Below are 12,689 nucleotides of genomic sequence, written 5' to 3' on the forward strand. Positions count from 1 at the left end.
TCAAGGTCATAAACCATATTGCCCATATGAACTCCAGAATACAATTACACTGTTATCCCTAGTAAAACTTGTTCCATTGACCAGTGTTTTAGAAGAACAGGTGATAAAGCATTTTGACTAGCTGGCCTAAATTTTAATCACTCAGAAGTGGTTTTATTCTCCAAAAAATAAATGGCGCATGGGCTCAAGACACACCGTCTTCAGTAGTTGTGGCGTGCAGACTCAGTAGTTGTGGCCCAATGGCTTAGTTGTTCCGTGGCACGTGAGATCTTCCCGGACCGGGGATCGAACCGGGTCCCATAGTTCATTGGCAGGCGAATTCTTAATCACTGCATCACCAGGGAAGTCCCAGATTCGCAGTCTCCCTGTTAATATACCTTAAGCCCAAAGAATCCATGGAAAATTGTTAGAGAAAATAAGGCAATAAAAGATTGTAAGGACTATAACAGAAGCATATAGTACACAGTTCATATAGACACATCCCAAGCAGTTACAAAGTATATTAAAAGGGAGGCTGCAATTTTAAAAGAATAAGGAAAATTATACCCACAAACTCCCAATCTTTCCTGAAACGTTGCAATCTGAAACCCTATTGTAGGAAGCAGAAGATTCCAGGAGATATTCTACAAATGAAGGACTCCAAACCCTGTGGTTGGATAAGGAATTCTGGAAGGAAGGTATCCTCACCCAAGGAGAGCAGGTTCCTATACTTCTCTAACATCACATCCCTGTACAATTCCCATTGATCTTGGTCCAGGCATTCTCACTCCTCTTGACAGAAATCTATGGCCACATCCTGGAATGTCAGCAGTCCCTGAAATTAAACGTACACATGCCATGTGGCCACGGGAAGAGTTCATAATATGACCCAAGAAGAAAACAGCAAGTTAAGGAAGGTTTTAATTTAGAAGAGTGTCTTCAATTATCCACTAATACATATATATATATATATATATGTATAATTTTTTTTTTACAAAGTGACTTTCTCTACCTTATTTCTACCTACAAGAAAAGAGTATGGCATGTGAGCCACAAAACCAGTATAGAGACTATACTTGTCTGAAAAAGAAATGATAAAATGATGGTTTCAACACAGGCATATGCATTTTTGAGTGTTTTATTTATATCAAACTGGATAAAATGTGTGTATTTCTCATAGAGAAAAGACCTGTCGAGGTAGAAATGTACCTTTCAACTATTCATGGGTACACGAGTACACTGGGGAGATTGTAAAAGTGCAGATTGTGATTCAGTAGGTCCGGTGGGCCTGAGTTCTATTTTTTTAACAAGCTCATTTTTAACTAGTGATGCCACAGTCTCTGATTCATTAACCACAACTGTGAATATCAGAGACATAATTAGAAAGGTAAAAATTCATATTTAATTTTGAACTTAAAGTGTTTTATGGATTTTACACCTTTAATAGAATAGTGAGCACAGCAGCAACAATCATTTGTGAGTATTTACTATAGACTGTGTATCTTTCTAATTTTTTGGGGTAGGATTCCAGGAAAAAGGCCTGGGCTGCGGCCACAATGGGCATGGCCCCCAGGCCGGGCCGCCCCTCCAGGACCCCCGACGGGGCCCTGCGCTCCTGGCGGCGCCCTCCCCCGCCGCCCCGCTCCCTCCCGGAAGGCCTCGGGGCAGAGCGGTCCCACCCACTGCGCGCTGAACAGAGCCCGCGTTTCCTCAGAGCTGGAACTCCCGGCTCAGGCGGGGTCTCTTCCCTCCGCCTTCACGGAACTGCCCCGGAGCCCGAGGGGAGGGCAACCTCACTGAGGCTGCCGGCTCTGGAGGTGCCCCGGCTGCCGAAGCCATGACAGTCGCGGGGACGGCGGGCCGGGTAAGTGGGCGCCGACCCTCCGCCTGGTCCGGTGCCCGGGCAGCAGCACAAGACCAGCTTCTGAGGGGCAGGGGTTCGCTGCCACCCGCCGCAGCTGTGCAGAAAGAGCGGCCTCCAGCGTCTGGTCCCCGGGAACTTCGGTCCGTCCTCTCGCCCCTGCCCTCGTCCTGGCTCGCGAGGCCTGGTGGGCGTGAGGAGGGGGTCGGCCTGAGCGTCCTGAGGGGAAACGGGGCAAGGGAGGCGCAGGGTCCGGCTGCAGCGTCATCGCCCCTCTTCCCGACTGCGGGGAAAGCGGCTGAAAACTCCTCCCGAGGCGCGCAGGCCCCTTATTCAGCCGAGACCCTCTGCGCTCCTTCCTCCCTGAGCTAAAGTACCGGGGGGAGGGGACAGGGCAGGGAACTGACGCAGGTAATGGGGAACATCAAAAGGTGATTGTTAACTAAGGAAAACCAGCTCTCCCAAGGTGAGGAATGCGGCGCTTTTCTTTGCCTGGGCTCACTGAATTCCTTCCTTTGATATGCACCTCAGCTCTCTGGGGCCTGCATTCTGTATTTGCATATCCTGAGTGCCTCAGGGCCCGCCGGCTCACATTGGAGGGCTGCAAGTGCTGAAGACTGTGACATCCTTTGTTTACTGATAGGGCAAGAACTATTCCATTTCTCACAGGCTTGAGGGGCAGACAGTGGAAAAAAGTCAGAGAATCTCACTCGGCCTGTACTTTGGTTTACATATAGATAATATTTATACTTAACTGTGCTAATAGAGGTTCTCAAGTCCAATCAACTTGTACTACTGCCCTCTATGTATCAATTTCATCAATATCATAAGATAAATGCCTATAGAATTGACTTAATCCGTTTAAATAGGATAATGATTTTTAAAGGAAACATAATAGAAATATAACAACGAAACCTTTACCACTAAAGGCTGGGTCTGGAACACCCTAAATAAATGTTCCATTGTTAAAATATTGAAAGATGTAGTCAATAGAAATATCAACAAAAATGACAAATAATAAGGGTAGCAGAATGTGGAAATGTTCTATCTTTATCATTAAAGTGGCAGAAAATCATTTATTAGTAGGCACTGGGGGCAGAAGATGCCTGATTTTCTATCTGTGTCATATTTGTGCAGTTGTTTCAACAAGTAACTTAAAGACAAAATGGAAAAACAAGGAGGTTTGTGCCTGAGATCATGTTGATGTGAAACCAGGGATGGCCACCTTGTGCCAGGTGAGTTAAGTTTACCTGGCAGGTAGACCGCAGAGCTCCTGGGAAGCAAGGGTTGAAATTTTTCTGCTGGGTGCCCCTTAGGTTCTGTGACTTGACTGACTGTGAGTCATGTTTCGGGAAAGACCTGATCACAGGAAAAGGGTGGGAATAGAGTGATTTGGGGAGCAGCTAACCACATTCATCACAGCTCACGGCCTGAATGAATTTTAAAGAAACAGGAAAACAAATGCTTCTTATGGAATCAGAGAATGTGAGGGCTGGACAATCCCAGAAAATGAGGAACACCCATCCCATTTTGCAGATGACAAAACAGAGGTCCAGCAAGGTGAAATCCCTCACCCAAGTTGCACCCGTCTCTCCTTCCCACTACGTGGTTCATGAAAGCAGGACTCTTCCTGTCTTGATCACTGCTGAAGCCCAAAAAGGGCCAGGCATCTAGCAGCTGCTCCAAAAATGTGGGTTGACTGTAGGAACAATGCTATTTCTTTCTTTCTCACTCTTCTTCAGGATTGTGCCAAGAACTCCCCAGGTTGCAATGTAATTCGATAAATGTAAATATTAATTGAGTTTTGTTGTGATGAGGACTTAGGCTTTGAAGGTAACAGACTTGGTTCAGATCTTGGTTCTGCCACTCCATAGCTGTTTGGCTTTGGGAAAATTACTAAACCTCTCTGAGATTATTTCCTCCTTTGTAAAGTGGGGATAAATCTATCTGAGCCAGCAGAGCACCTGCATGAGAGATGTGCACTAAATATTGGTCTTTCTCACTCTCTTACGCCATCTCTGTGTTCTTCCCAGAGAAGCTGTACTGAAGGATATAGTACTTTTGTTTAAAATAGTTAACTAATTAATTAATTAATTTGTTTTTGGCTGCGTTGGGTCTTCGTTGCTATGCGCAGGCTTTCTCTAGTTGCAGCAAGCGGGGGCTACTCTTTGTTGCGGTGCGCGGGCTTCTCATTGCGGTGGCTTCTCTTGCTAGCCTTAACCCCAATGCTAGCCTTAACCATGGCTCTCACAACATGAATTCCTCTTCCCATATCTTATCCACTAATTAATATAAATGTAGGCATATTATTTCTATTAGCCATATCACACCTAGCCATTTACTCCATCCTCAGATCTGGATGAACTTCACATTCAAAATACACACTCACTGGAGCTCTAGGAACAATAGCACAGACAATCATCTCCTATGAAGTAATGTAGCAGTTATTCTATTCTCAGTCTTACTGATAAATGGATCATTTACACTTTCAACAGTAATTATTACACAAGAACACCTATGACTAATTTTCTCCTGACCCCTACCCAGAATTTGATTATCTCCGCAGTAGCAGAAATCCAATGAAGCCCCACTTGATTTAACGGAAGTAGCATCAAAACCTGTATATGTCTTCAATGTAGAAAATGTAGCAGGCCCATTCACCCCGTCCCTCCTAGAGAATATGTCAATTTCCCTATAATAAACATTTCCACAGCAATCTATTTTTAAGAGCATTCGACAATCCCTAGGTGCCAGAATTATATACAGCCCAAGTCATCATTAAAACACATCTAACAATCTCCTTTCTATGAATTTGAGCCTCCTACCTACAATTTTGATATGATCAACGCATACATCTCTTATGAAAAGTTTTTTTACGACTAACATTAACCCTATGTATATGAGAGTTTTCACTACTTGTCATCATACCAGGCAACCCACCACAAATTTAAGAAATATGTCTGACAAAAGAGTTACTTTGATAGAGTAAATCATAGAGGTTTCAATGCTCTTATTCCTGGAATTGAATTCTTCCTAATAATTTTACATTCTCCATGCTACCTACCACATTACACCACATGCTATATAGTAAAGTTCTCTAAGTAAGCTACAGGCCCATACCCCCAAAATATTTTTGTATATCCTTCCTGTGCTAATAAACTCTCATTGTTTTTACCATCATTCTACTGACCATTTTCTCAGGAAATATAATTGTATAACAAGCTCACACTGGTTAATGGTATCCCCATTCTAATAAAAAACATGAACCCATAAGCTACAGAAGCATCCAACAAATATTTCCTAAAACAGTCCACCACATCAATACTACTTATAATGGCTATTATCATTAATCTAATATACTCTGGTCAAAGAGCACAGTGAATAACAAGAATCTTTAATCCAGGAGCATCCACCCTCATGACAATCGCCCTTGTCACAAAAGTAGGACTTTCCCCATTTCACTTCTGAGTGCCTGAAGTCACACGAGGCATCCCATGAACAGCAGACCTGATGCTATCAACATGACAAAATTGCACCCCTATCAGTTTTATACCACATGTCACCATCCATCAACCTAAATATACTATTAATCATAGTGATATTATAAATCATAGCTGGAGGCTGAGGCAGACTTCGCCATACTCACCTGGAAAATATTACACCCTCCTCATCAATTGCCCATATAGGATGAATAACAGCTATTATAATGTATATTCAGATTATAACAATCCTAAACATACTAATTTATATCATAACAACACTATCTTCTTCTTATTTATGCCCAGATCATGTACTACAAGAGTATCATTATCACACACATGAGATAAAACACCTCCCATCACAATCATTTTCCTCACCATTATAGTATCATTAGGACATCGCCCATCACTATCAGGCTTTCTACGCAAATGAATAATTATCCAAGAGATAACAAAAACGACAACATCATTTTACCAACACTAATAGCCACCATAGCAGTCCTCAGCATATATTTCTACTTGCAGCTAACATACTCCACATCACTAACTATATTCCCTTCATTAAACAACACAAACACAAAACAATTTCAACATACAAAGAAATAACCTTCCTATCGTTACCAATCATAATACCCTCACGGTTACTACACACAACACCCATTCTATCGGTGCTGGACTAGGAATTTAGGTTAGTTCAGACCAAGAGCTTTCAAAACCCTAAACAAGTGAAATTGACTTAATTCCTAAAAATAAGGATTGCAAGACTTTATTCTACATCAATTGAATGTAAAGCAAACACTGTATTGAAGCCAAATCTTTACGAGATTGATGAGTTTTAACCCCAGGAAACTTTAGTTAACAGGCAAATCCTCTAGTCAACTGGCTTCAGTCTACTTCTCCTTCATTTGAGAAAGAAAAAAAGAAAAAAAAAAGGCAGGATAATCACTGGCAGAATTGAAGCTGCTTCTCTGAAGTTACAATTCAATTTGTTGATTCACCACAGGGTTTGCCAGAAAGAGGGCTCAATCTCTGTCTTCAGATTTACAGTCTAATGCTAACTCAGTCATTTTACCTCTGTTCATACACTGCTGTATATTTTCAACAAATCACAAAGATATCGGCATTTTATATTTACTATTTGGTGCTTGAGCTGGAGTAGCAGGCAGCACCTTAATTATATTAATCCAGGCTGAGCTATGCTGACCTGGACCGCTACTTGGAGATGCCCAAATCTGTAAGGTTGTCATAACAGTCCCTGCACTTGTAATAATTTTCTTTATAGCTGTACCCGTTATGATTGCAGGCTTTTGAAAACTGACTTGGGCCACTAATAACTCGGACACCTGAAGTAGCATTTCCCCCAATAAATCATATAAACTTTTGCCTACTTCCCCCATCATTCTTACTCCTACTCATATCACCAATAGTAGAAGCTGGTTCTGGTACCAGTGGGACCGTGTATTCAGCTCTAGCCTGCAATCTGGCCCATGCAGGAGCCTCTGTCGACCTAACTGTTTTCTCCTTACATTTAGCAGGTGTCTCCTCAATTCTTGGTATTATTACTTTTATTACTATAGTCTTTAATACAAAACCAGCAGTCATATCCCAATACCAAACACCATTATTTGTTTAATCTTCCACAACTATAGCCATATTACTATAATTACCAATCTCAGTCCAAGCAGCCAGAATTGCCATGCTGTTAAGAGATAGAAATCTAAACACTACTTTCTTTGACCCGGCAGGAGGAGACCGAATCCTATACCAACACCTCTTTTGATACTTTGCTCACCCTGAAGTCTGTATTCATGGCCTAACAGGGTTTGTTATAAACTCACATATCATTACATACTATTTAGGACAAAAATTGCCTTTCAGCTATCTGGGAATAGTATGAGTCATGTCCACTGGTTTTTTAGGAGTTCTCTTGTGGGCCCATCATATGTTTACCATAGGGATAGCTGTGGACTCAGGAGCACACTTTGCATCAGCTACCGTAATTACTTCTATCCCTACAGGAGTAAAAGTATCTAGCTGATTAGCAACTCTTTATTTAATTTTTCTTTTTCTTTTCTTTTTTTTTTTTTTGGCTGAGTTGGGTCTTGGTTGCTGCGCATGGGCTTTCTCTGTTTGCGGTGAGCGGCAGCTACTCTTCGTTGCGGTGTGCGGCCCTTTCATTGCAGTGGCTTCTCTTGTTGCAGAGCACGGCCTCTAGGCGCGTGGGCTTCAGTAGTGGTGGCTTGCGGGCTCTAGAGGGCAGGCTCAGTAGTTGTGGCACACGGGCTTTTTGCTCCGCGGCATGTGGAATCTTCCCAGACAAGGGCTCGAACCCGTGTCCCCTGCATTGGCAGACGAATTCTTAACCACTGCGTCACCAGGGAAGTCCCTGGTTAGCAACTGTTCACGGAGGTAATACTATATGACCTCCCACTATATTATGAGTTTTAGGCTTTAGTTTTTCTTTTTACAGTAGGTGGTTTGACAGGAATCATCTTAGCCAACTCATCCCCAGACATTGTCCTCCAGGATATATACTATGTAGTAGCACACTTCCATGACCTAATGTCCATGGGAGCAGTCTTCACTATTATAGGAGGCTTTCTACACTGATTCCCACTATTCTCAGGTTATACAGTTAACTCAGCATGAGCAAAAATTCACTTCACAAGTATATTTGTAGTAGTAAATATGACTTCCTGCAGCACTTTCGTGGCCTCTCAGGGATGTCACTACGTTAGTCTGAGTACCCTGAGGCACACACAACATGAAATATTTTGTCTTTAGGCTCATTCATCTCAGTAGCAGCAGTAATGCTAATAATCTTCATACTTTGAAAAGCATTTGTGTCTAAACAAGAAGTCTTAGCAGTGGAAATTGCTACTCCTAACCTAGAATGGTTACACGGATGTCCTCCACCATATCCTACGTTTCAAGATCCTACCTATGTAAATGTAAAATAAGGAAGGACTCAAGTCCTTTTCAACCAGTTTCAAGCCAACACCATAACAATTATGTCTTCCTCAATAAATGAGATAAAAGTAAAAAGTGATGTAGCTTTGTCAAAGTTAAATGATAGGCTAAAATCCTGTATATCACTAAGGCATATCAATTTCATCTAGGCTCTCAAGATACAACATCACCGATTATGGAAAAACTTTTACATTTTCTTCATCACACATTAATAGTGATTTTTAAAATAAGTTCTCTAGTCCTCTATATCATTTCACTAATATTGACATCTAAACTCATATGCATACAATAGATGCACAGGTAGAGAAAATGTGAACAATTTACTAGCTATTATTGTAATCTTAATTGCCCTATCATCATTGTGAATCCTTTACATGATACATGAAATCAATAACTCTTCCCAAACCATAAAAAACTATGGGTCAGTAACGATACTGAAGCTACAAATACACAGATTACGAAGATTTAAATGTTGACTCCTCTGTAATCCCCACATCAGAGCTAAAACCAGGAGAATAATGACTAATAGAAGTCAACAACCGAGTAGTTAGGGATAGTCATTGAATATTAGTTTCATCTGAAATCGTTGTACACTCCGGAGTTGTTCCTTCTCAGGCCTAAAAGGAGCTGCTATCCCAGGACGCCTAACTTAAAGAATCGTTATATCAACAGGACCAGGCCTATGTTGTGGACAAGAGAGCTCGTTTTCCTGAGTTCAAAGACAGGACAGAGGGATATGGCTGAGATATGGGGTGAATCTGCAGCCCATGGGGATGCACTCTCCAAGCTCCAGTATAGGAATGGGGCCTCTAGGGTCCCAGGCCACCCACCACGCCCTCTGGAGCAGGATCTGGGCAACATTCCCTGTCAGTGATGAGGCAGCCCTAGCACTTGTCACGCCCCAATGTCGTGTCCTATGTGGGCCCCATGCTCTTGGGACCACACCCCACACTCTGCAGGTCCATGCTACAGGGTCCTTCATGCCTCAGGAGTAGAGACCACACAGCAAGCAGTTCCCTCCGCAACCAGCAGGAGGAGGGGAGGAGAGCAGGGGCACCAGGGGACTCTCACTCAGACAACAACACCCCAGCGGTGGCAGCGGGGACAGTGATGATGCAGATGAGGCACAGACCAAGAGATGGGACCAGAGGACCCAAAAGGCAGCTGGTCAGGTCCTGGCTCACCTGCACCCCGGACACCTTTGTCCCGCATACACCCCCTTCCTCATACACCCTCTCCTTAAATGCAGATTCTTCAGATGCGAACAGGCAGAGCTTCAGATTGAAAGTCAGCTCTTCCAAAATGACCCGTCAGCAAACACGGCAGGATTCCACTCCAGTGGGTGCCCTGGAGTCGACAACTCAGGGATTGAAGTGGATATCGGTGCCAGGGACAGTGGGAGGGAATGGGGAATGAGACTTTCATGGTTGTGGAATTGTGGTTTTGAAGGACGAAAAGTTCTAGTGATGGTGGTGATGGCTCCACGAGAAAGTGAATCTATCTGATGCCTCAGAAACGTGCACTTAAAATGGTGATGATGGTAAAGGGTATATGACGTGTGTTTTATTTCACTTAAAATAAATTCTTAAGATAATGTCTTGTTAATTGAGATTCCATTTTGACTCCCCTTCATCACAAATGTCGGAGGCTCAGACACAGTCCCCTACCTTAGGGGCCATCACGGTACCCTCACAGAGCACGTGGGAGACCATTCTTAGGGGGGGCTAGTCTGTGCTCACCTGACCTCTGTCCAGGGGGACCCAGGCAGTGGTGACCCCCATAGATTAGACATATGATATGCTATAGTATTAATACGATACCACCAAGTGTTGTCACTCACCGGAACACAGAGCAGCAACCCACTCAAACATGCCTGACCTCATATGATTGTGACAAGATGAAGAGAAGAAAAGGAACCACAGGTTAATCAGGACAACACCCTTAATGCAGAGGTTGGAAATCTCAAAGGGGACAGGACACACTGCAGGCAAAGAGCGCATATGCGGTCTCCCCATCCATGTGCTCCTGACCCATGCAGGTATGGTGAGACCCACACAGTCCCAGCACCCTATACCTGGGGCCACACATCCACACTCACCAGGGTGACCCACCTCCCCAGACCCCTCCACCTGGGTCACATGTCCACAGTCCCAGGGTGACCTCACCTCCCCAGACCCTGCACCTGGGGTCACACGTCCCCTTGGTCAGGACACCATGGCTCTGCAGGGGGCTCCCCCAATGTGGAAACAAGCTGGGTCCCTGGGACCTCCTGGGATGGGAAAAAGTGTCAGGTGGGTCTCCTTTCCCCACACTTGTCCCAGAGGAGTCCTCCTCTTCTCACTTTGGTTCTGTGTGATTTTAACTGTTTTTACAGCTTTCATACTAGAGTTGAACACACGACCCTGGTGCTGGCATGCTCAGTCCTTTCTCGTCTCACTTACATGTTGAGAACACTCACAGGACAGCAGGGCTGAAAGCCGAGGGGCAGCTCTGGACTCTGCTGAGTAGGGACGGTAGACTGGAGGGAGAGCTCAGCAGCAGCCTCAGCTGTCACCCATCGGCCTTTTGCCCGATCTGCGTGCCCTGCAATCAATTCAGCAGCTAAACCTGCTTCCCTATGCACCGTGCACGTGCTGGTAAATTGGAATTATTGCCAGGTAGTCCTCCTGAGGATTCTCCATGAGCCCCAGGGAAGGTGAACCTTGCAGGGATTAAGACTAAGGCCCCGACCATAGCACTGACCCTTGGGAGGACCAGGTCACCACACTCAGAAGAGAGGCTGTTACGTACACAAGCCCACCTCAGCTCCAGACCCCAGACATCTAAGCACTGACATTCAGATGCAGGCACGGAGCTTCCCAGTAGTGAGGCCAGGCCGGGTCTCTACCCAGGTCCCCGTAGTCCTAGCGTACACAGAACATGGTCAGGTCTAAATCTTCTTATTCTAGACAACACATGGTCAGCTCTAAACATAATCAGTAGACAGGACATGCAGAGGTCTAAATCTACCATGTAGACACAACTTGATCATGTTTAAACTAGCTTAGGGCTGATCTCATAGGGGGTACAGATCACACACATGGGTCTCTCATCTTTGGACACCCACATCAGGAAACTGAACAAAATCTTTGTCATTAAACATTTCAACAGGCAAAACAGAAATGTTCCCAATGTCTCTGGCCACCTGATGGTCAGCATCCACGGGCCAGCCACGAACTTCTTAGAGTGCAGCCCAGTCTGCTGCCAGGACAGACAAGAAGTGGCCTGATTCCAGCCTCCCAGGCTTCCAGAAGGAGGCGGCCACACTGCAAGCCAGGTCAGGAGAGTCCTGCATGGTCCAGGCAGGGAGATCCGGTCTGTCCATTCGGCTGGCCGATTCCGGGTGGGGCGCTCAGGGCCGCTGAGACCCCTGCACTCAGGTCCTGCTTCCCTGCAGCGTGTGCGTGTGCGTGTGCATGTGCGTGTGTGTGTGTGTGTAGAGGGGGCGGTGGCTGACGGCTCCCATAGTTCCCAACCCGGGCACCGCACTGTCTTCGAGGGGAGGCACGGGGAGAGTTAGGGGCACAGAAGCCGTTGGAGAGGAGAACCCACCGCGGAACTCCTTGCATACTGGCTCGCCCCACCCGGACACCCGCCTGCCCATCGTGGGCCGCATGTCGCCCCCAGTCCCCCACCCCCGAGGGCTGGGTGCCTGCTCTTTCAACAGCACAGGGTCTCACATGAAGGAGACCCAGTGGGGACTGTCAGCCCCCGACTCCTGATGCTGTGTTTGGGGAGAATGAACCCCCTTGACTGGGCGATGGGACCCTGTGAGGAAAGAGGTGTCGGCCCGATCCAAGTCGGGGCCTGGCTGAGATATGAGAAAACAGGAGCCAAGGGCAGGGCCTGGAGGCCAGGCCAACAGGAGGGGCACCCCCGGCCTTGGCCAGGTTCTCCAACGGTGACATTGTTGCTTTAGGGGACCTGGGACAGGTGACTGAATGTAATGGGAGTCTAAACTGGACCCTGAATGGGGCTTAAAGAAGGTGTGAAGGATGTTACTGAGACAGTGACAGTCATTGGAAGACAAACTCTGTGTCAGGATATCCTGCTCCGTCCATTTAAATCCCTGAGATCTGTGACCTTTACGTGGCTACGCAGGATTGTTAGAGCAGCTGCGTGCGGATATATCTGGGGCACAATTCAGTCTGCAGCCAACTTGCAAGTGGTTCCAGCAAACACACAGGTGTGCGCACAGGCAGGCACAGCACACACACAAACATATGCACGTGCACAGCACAAATATATTCACACACTAGCATGTGAACACACATGCACCCATATGCCCATGCACACACTAATGTGTGCAAGTTCACATACCTATGCACATGCACAGCATATGTATGCAAACAGGCACATGC

The 12,689-nt window shown here is 45.5% G+C and overlaps 1 long non-coding RNA gene across 2 annotated transcripts; it reads left to right on the forward strand.

Annotated features, from left to right (window-relative positions):
• Nucleotides 1-1,725: 1,725 nt before the first annotated feature.
• Nucleotides 1,726-9,626, forward strand: LOC309653957. Of its 2 annotated transcripts, none has more exons than XR_014259673.1 (3): nt 1,726-1,843; nt 2,978-3,075; nt 9,539-9,626. It is a non-coding gene; the product is annotated as an uncharacterized lncRNA (long non-coding RNA). The 2 variants fall into 2 exon arrangements; XR_014259674.1 differs by lacking the exon at nt 9,539-9,626 and adding an exon at nt 7,065-7,143.
• The last annotated feature ends 3,063 nt before the right edge of the window (nt 9,627-12,689 follow it).

This window comes from Balaenoptera physalus (assembly GCF_965194825.1).
Source record: "Balaenoptera physalus genome assembly, contig: HAP1_SCAFFOLD_1551, whole genome shotgun sequence".
NCBI classification, from domain to species: Eukaryota; Metazoa; Chordata; class Mammalia; order Artiodactyla; family Balaenopteridae; genus Balaenoptera; species Balaenoptera physalus.